The sequence below is a fragment of the Arachis duranensis genome, chromosome 10, assembly GCF_000817695.3.
Source record: "Arachis duranensis cultivar V14167 chromosome 10, aradu.V14167.gnm2.J7QH, whole genome shotgun sequence".
Classification (NCBI taxonomy): Eukaryota; Viridiplantae; Streptophyta; class Magnoliopsida; order Fabales; family Fabaceae; genus Arachis; species Arachis duranensis.
Window position 1 is genome coordinate 99,937,855 of NC_029781.3, and position 6,901 is coordinate 99,944,755.

Here is a 6,901-nt window from a genome sequence, read left to right on the forward strand (position 1 = left end):
AAACGACTGCTACGACCTCAAGAATGTGATAGAAAAGCTGGCTAGAGAAGGTCGGCTTGATAGATATCTCATAGAAAGGTCAGACAGTCATGGAAAGAGAAAGCGAGATGATATGGATAGAAGAGACCCACCACCGCAGACTCCAGAGAGGCATATCCATATGATCTCAGGAGGATTTGCGGGAGGGGGACTTACCAAATCCTCTCGCAAAAGACATCTCAAAAGAGTCTACCAGGTCGGGGAGGAGTCACCCAACCTTCCTACCATTTCATTCACAAAAGAAGATGGGCAAGGAATAATCCCTGGACACGACGATCCAGTGGTAATAACTATGATCCTAGCAAATGCCCATCTCCACAGAACCCTAGTAGACCAAGGAAGCTCGGCGGATATTCTTTTCAAACCTGCTTTCGACAAGCTAGGGTTATATGAGAAAGAGTTAAGAGCCTATCCCGACACCCTATACGGATTAGGGGACACGCCAATAAACCACTAGGATTTTTGCCCCTTCACACCACTTTTAGAAAAGGGGAAAAATCAAAGACTCTGAGCATAGACTTCATAGTCATTGATGTGGGGTCAGCATATAATGCTTTAATCGGCAGAGCTACCCTTAATCGGCTCGGAGCTGTGGTATCCACTCCCCACCTCTGCATGAAATTTCCGACCTCAGCGGGGATAGCAACGGTAAGGGGAGATCAAAAATTGGCAAGGAAATGCTACAATGAAAGCCTAAATCTGAGAGGGAAGGGCAGAGAAGTTCACACAATAGAGCTCGGCGGTACAAGAGCCAGAGAAGAGCTGCGACCACAACCAGGAGGAAAAACCGAGGAGATACAGGTCGGCGAAGAGGAAGGGAAAAACACTTATATAAGAGCCGACCTAGAGGAAACTCTAAAACAAGGGTTGGCAAAACTCCTAAGAGATAATTTCGACCTCTTCGCCTGGAAGGCCTCTGACATGCCTGGGATTGACCCCGAGCTCATGTCCCACAAGCTCTCGGTTTATCCAGGGTCCCGACCTGTACAACAAAGAAGACGCAAGCTCGGCCCAGAACGAGCCCTAATAGTAGAAGAGCAAGTACAGGCGCTCTTGGAAGCCGGCTTTATCAGAGAAGTCAAGTACCCAACATGGCTAGCCAATGTAGTGCTGGTCAAAAAACAGAATGGCAAATGGAGAATGTGTGTCGACTATACCGACTTAAATAAGGCATGTCCCAAGGACCCTTATCCCCTACCAAGTATTGATACCCTAGTGGATTCCAGCTCGGGGTACCAATACTTATCGTTTATGGACGCCTACTCAGGATATAATCAAATCCCGATGTATGAGCCAGACCAGGAGAAAACATCATTCATCACACCCAGAGCTAACTTCTGCTACGTGGTCATGCCATTCGGATTGAAGAATGCAGGAGCCACATATCAAAGGTTGATGAATAAAGTGTTTTCCCCTCACCTAGGGACCCTAATGGAAGTATACGTCGACGACATGCTGGTAAAAACTAAGAAGGAAATCGACCTCCTGTCAGATCTCTCGCAAGTCTTTGATACCATAAGGCTGCACGGGATGAGATTAAATCCCGCAAAGTGTGCCTTCGCGGTAGAGGCAGGGAAATTTCTAGGGTTCATGCTAACACAAAGAGGGATTGAAGCCAATCCCAACAAGTGTAGAGCCATCCTAGAAATGAAAAGTCCGACTTGTTTGAGGGAAGTCCAGCAGCTCAATGGCCGACTTGCAGCCCTCTCTAGATTTTTGGCAGGATCGACACTAAAATCCCTTCCACTATTTTCTCTATTAAGAAAGGGATGCCAGTTCGAATGGACTCCTGAATGCGAGGAGACGTTCCAGGAGTTCAAAAAGTTTTTAAGTCAACCTCCTATCCTAACCCGACCAGTACCTGGGAAAGACCTCGTCCTGTACTTATCCGTAGCAAACAAGGCTGTCTCATCAGCCCTGATAAAAGAAGACGAGGTCGGACAACATCCAGTCTACTTCATCAGTAAAGTTCTACAAGGCCCAGAACTAAGGTACCACAAACTAGAAAAATTTGCCTACTCCTTAGTAGTAGCCTCACAAAGGCTACGGCCTTACTTTCAAGCTCACACTATAAGAGTCCGTACGAACCAACCCATGAAGAAAATCCTCCAAAAGACGGATGTTGCAGGGAGAATGGTTCAATGGGCAATAGAGCTCTCCGAGTTCGATTTGAGATATGAAACTCGGACAGCAATTAAAGCACAGTGCCTCGCCGACTTCGTGGCAGAATACGCAGGGGATCAAGAGGAAAAACCGACTATATGGGAACTCTATGTAGACGGATCCTTCAACAAAACGGGAAGCGGCGCAGGCATAATATTGGTAGATGAAAGAGGAACCCAGATAGAGGTCTCCTTAAAATTTGAATTTCCGGCTTCAAATAATCAGGCAGAATATGAAGCCTTGATCGCCGGACTAAAGTTGGCAGAAGAAGTCGGTGCTACAAAGGTGATGATATACAGCGACTCACAAGTAGTGACCTCCCAGATAAGCGGAGAGTATCAGGCAAAGGGCCCAAATATGAAGAGGTACTTAGAGAAAACTCTGGAGCACCTTGGGCATTTTACAGAAACCGAGGTTAAACACATAACTCGGGATTTAAACAGTAGAGCAGATGCCCTATCCAAGTTAGCAAGTACCAAACCAGGAGGGAACAACAGAAGCCTGATTCAAGAAACCCTCCAGGAACCCTCGGTAACAAAAATAGAAGACAAACAAGAGGTACTTGAGGTAGTCGGTCTAGACCTCGGATGGATGAACCCCCTAGTCGAATACATGAAATTCGACATCCTCCCTAAAGAGGAAAAAAGAAGCTAAAAAGATCCGAAGGGAAGCACAACACTACACCTTGGTGAGAAATATCCTCTACAGAAGGGAGATATCGACACCGTTGTTAAAATGCGTACCGACCTCAAGAACCGCCGAGGTATTGGAGGAAGTACATAGTGGGATCTGCGAAAATCATCTCGGAGCAAGGTCACTAGCCAGGAAAGTAATCCGAGCTGGATTCTACTGGCCGACCTTGCAGAAAGATGCCACAGAATTTGTGAAAAAGTGTCAACCATGTCAGATGCATGCAAATTTCCACGTAGCTCCACCAGAAGAGCTTATCAGTATCACTTCTCCATGGCCTTTTGCAAAATGGGGAATGGATTTGTTAGGTCCTTTTCCCCAAGCGCCAGGACAAGTCAAATACCTGATCGTGGGGATAAATTACTTCACAAAGTGGATAGAAGCAGAACCATTGGCCACCATCACCGCTCAAAGAAGTCGCAGGTTCCTCTACAAAAATATCATCACAAGATACGGAATACCTTATTCCATTACTACAGATAATGGAACCCAATTCACCGACGCTACCTTCAGAAGCTTAGTAGCCAGTATGAAAATCAAACATCAGTTCACCTCGGTGGAGCACCCACAAGCCAATGGGCAAGCCGAGGCAGCCAACAAAGTCATACTGGCCGGGCTAAAAAAAAGATTGCAGGAAGCAAAAGGAGCTTGGGCTGAAGAGCTCCCTCAGGTGCTATGGGCTTATAGGACAACCCCCCAGTCCGCCACAGGAGAAACACCTTTTCGACTAATTTATGGCGTAGAAGCCATGATACCCATAGAAATCAATGAGCAAAGCCCAAGGGTAATTCTCCATGATGTGGTCGAAAACATACGGGGACACAAAGAGGAACTCGACTTGCTCCCCGAAGTCCGAGAAGATGCCCGGATAAGAGTAGCAGCATTGAAACAAAGGATGACTACAAGGTACAACAAAAAAGTCATTCGAAGAACATTTGCCCCGGATGACTTGGTCTTAATCAGAAATGACATTGGAGTCAACAAATCAGGAGAAGGAAAGCTCACCGCAATTTGGAAGGGACCATACAAAGTCAATGAAGTTTTAGGAAAAGGTTATTATAAAGTAACCGACCTGAACAGCACTGAGTTACCAAGGTCGTGGCATGTTTGTAATATGAAAAGGTACTACAGTTAAAAGCAAACTCTACTCCCTGATGTACTCTTTTCCCAACTTCATGATTTTTTCCCAAGAATTAAAGGGTTTTTTCTGGAGAAGGGTTTTTAATGAGGCATCATAGTAGAGGCTAATGGAAAATAGGCTATTAAAACCCTTAGTAGCAAGAAGGTACCTCCCCAATTAATAAAGATCTTTTTCATCCATAATATCTCTTATAAACTCCTTTTTATTTTTATAAATCTTTCTACGAAACGCGCCGACTTAAGCTCGACAAAACGTGAAAATCCCATGAACCGACCTAGATGGTCGTCAGGATAAAACGACGAGGCACAAGTCGGCGTAAAGAGGTTATATAAGCCGATCGTAAACAACTCGGAAACAACTCGGCTCGTAAGTCGAAACAAGACTCCGAGTAGAAAAGCTCGAAAACACTTCGACTCAGAAGTGGAGTGAAAAACCGAGCAGAATAAAACGCATCGCAAAAATAACCTAAGTCATGAGAACCCAATAAAACATGGTTGGGTGTAAGGAATAACAAAAAGAGATTGAAAAACCAAGGGAAAAGGTTTTCGAAAAAGATCAAGAGGACTTTGAAAAATCAGAAAAGCATACACGCGTAAGGTAACTTAAACCCTTATCCAAAAAAGGGTATTTATTATGTTAATTTAAAAAACCCTTATTCAAAAAGGGCACTTGCGAAAATATTTTGTTTACGGCCTTAAAAGGCCGAGAGAAATTGTTCAAACATCACCAAACAGCATATAAAAGTTTAAAAAAGGGGGGGACTCACAAGCCGAGCCCCCATATAGCCATAAAAAATCATTTCTGCAGAGGAGTAGACGGATCACCATTACCAGAATCAGGAGGAGCACCACCAGGACAGGGAAGAGAAGCACCCGCAGGAGATGAAGAAGAAGTCGGAGGAATAACTGAAGAACTCGGAGCGTCCTTAGAACGAGGAGGGGACTCAATGATCCTCTGCCCCGAGTCTTCAATTCTGACTCGGAAACAATTACGGGGGCAGGAGGATCCACGATAGCACCATCAATGACAACTTTATCAGGATGTAAGGGAGAAAGATCCAAGTCAGGAGCGATAACTCTGACTTGCTCCAGGAAAATCCTCCATGACTCCTCGGCACCATCAACGATAGAGTCCTCCAACTCGGCGTACGCATTCCGAGAATTCAGCAAATCCTTCTTCACAGACACAAGATCTTGAAATAAACTCTGCTAACTCTCCTGTGCTGTCTTCCTCAAACTCGCCTCCATATTGCATTGGGCCCGCAGCTTGCTCTCCTTCTCCCGAAGGCTATCTCTCTCCGCCCTCAGCTTAGCTACCTCCTCCTTCAACTCCCTCTCATGATCCTGGTAAGAAAGAAGCCTCCCCTCCAACTCCTCAACTTTCGAGGTTACCCCCAAAGAGCTGAGAGGAGTCTTCTCAAAGATATCCAAAAGCTTGCCACAAACACCCGCCGCCCTAAAACTCTCCTCAGCCAGAATGGTGAGGTGGTTTCGAACAGAAACATCATCCATACTTATATGAGGATAGATGTTCTTTCGGACGAATGCAAGAGCATCCGCCTTAACCCCACCATCAAAAGAAGAGCCAGACTCTAAAGTCTTACGCTTCTTCTTCTCTGGCTTAGGAAGAAGTCGGGCGGAAGGGAGTGGCCGAGACAAGGTTGAAGAAGAAATCACAATGGGCTGAGAGGGAGTCCCCACATTCTGAGGAGGAGGAGGAGGAGGAGGAGGAGAGATGATCGCCCTGGCACCGCCAGCCCTGGCCCGGGATTTTGCTTTAGCCTCCTGAACTCTCTGGTAAGATTCCTGAGCATTCTTCCTTGCCATGTCTGCAAAAGAAACAAATAGAAAAAACTATAAGTCGGCAAACCTTAAAGTCGGCAAATGCAAGTCGGAAATAAGAAATGCATATACTACCTAGTTGCGACTGAACAAAGGTCGGCGATCCCTGGAGGAATTTCCTAGTGTCCAAGTATGGGGCCCTCCCCACACTTCACGAAAAAACCCCACAATGGCCGCCTCCACCTCGTCCAGGTCGTCTAGATCATACTTTTCACAAGGGGAGGCCTTCAACCAATAAAGGGAAAAGCGAGGGGAAGAATTCTCATCCAGGAAAAAGGGGTGGTGACCCTCTACGACTTGCACTTTGAAAAAATAATTTTTGAAGTCATGGAAGGATTCGTCAAAAAGGGTGAAAATTCTCCGACCTTGTATGGCTCGGAAAGACACCCATTGCTGCTTATTATTTAGCCAACTAAAGGGCTTAGTCATGTGAAAAAGAAAGAAGAAAATCCTCAAAGAGGTCGGAAAGTCCAAAGCGTGACTAATAAATTGATAAATTTTCAGAAAACCCCAAGAATTGGGGTGAAGTTGGGTAGGGGCAACTCGACAGTGGTGCAAAACAGATATTTCAAAATCCGAAAAAGGAAGAAAAACACCCAGACGGGTGATCACACATTCATACATAAAGAAAAAATGAGGGACCGCCTCATTGGCCCTCCCAAAACAAACCCGGTCTTCCGGACCCGGGATTACCAACTCATATTTTGGCTCGTCCTCCTCCGAAGTACAAATCCTGTGGTGAGTACGGAGATGAGTAATAAACTCAGCATCGACCAAGGGTTCCTCCCCTAAGACCGTGACATCAACCCATTGAGAAAGAACATCTACGGAAGCCATTTCTTTTTTCTTATAAAAGGTGACAAAAACCTACAAAAGAAAAAGAAAAAAAGAAAGATAAAAAACACGGTCTCTAAAGGGAGGAGATACGAAGCCAAAATCTACAGACCAACCTATCTACCCACAAAACAAAAGCATGCAAACACAAGGCATGTCGTGAAAGAAGAAAAGCTAACCTTTATCCAAAAGT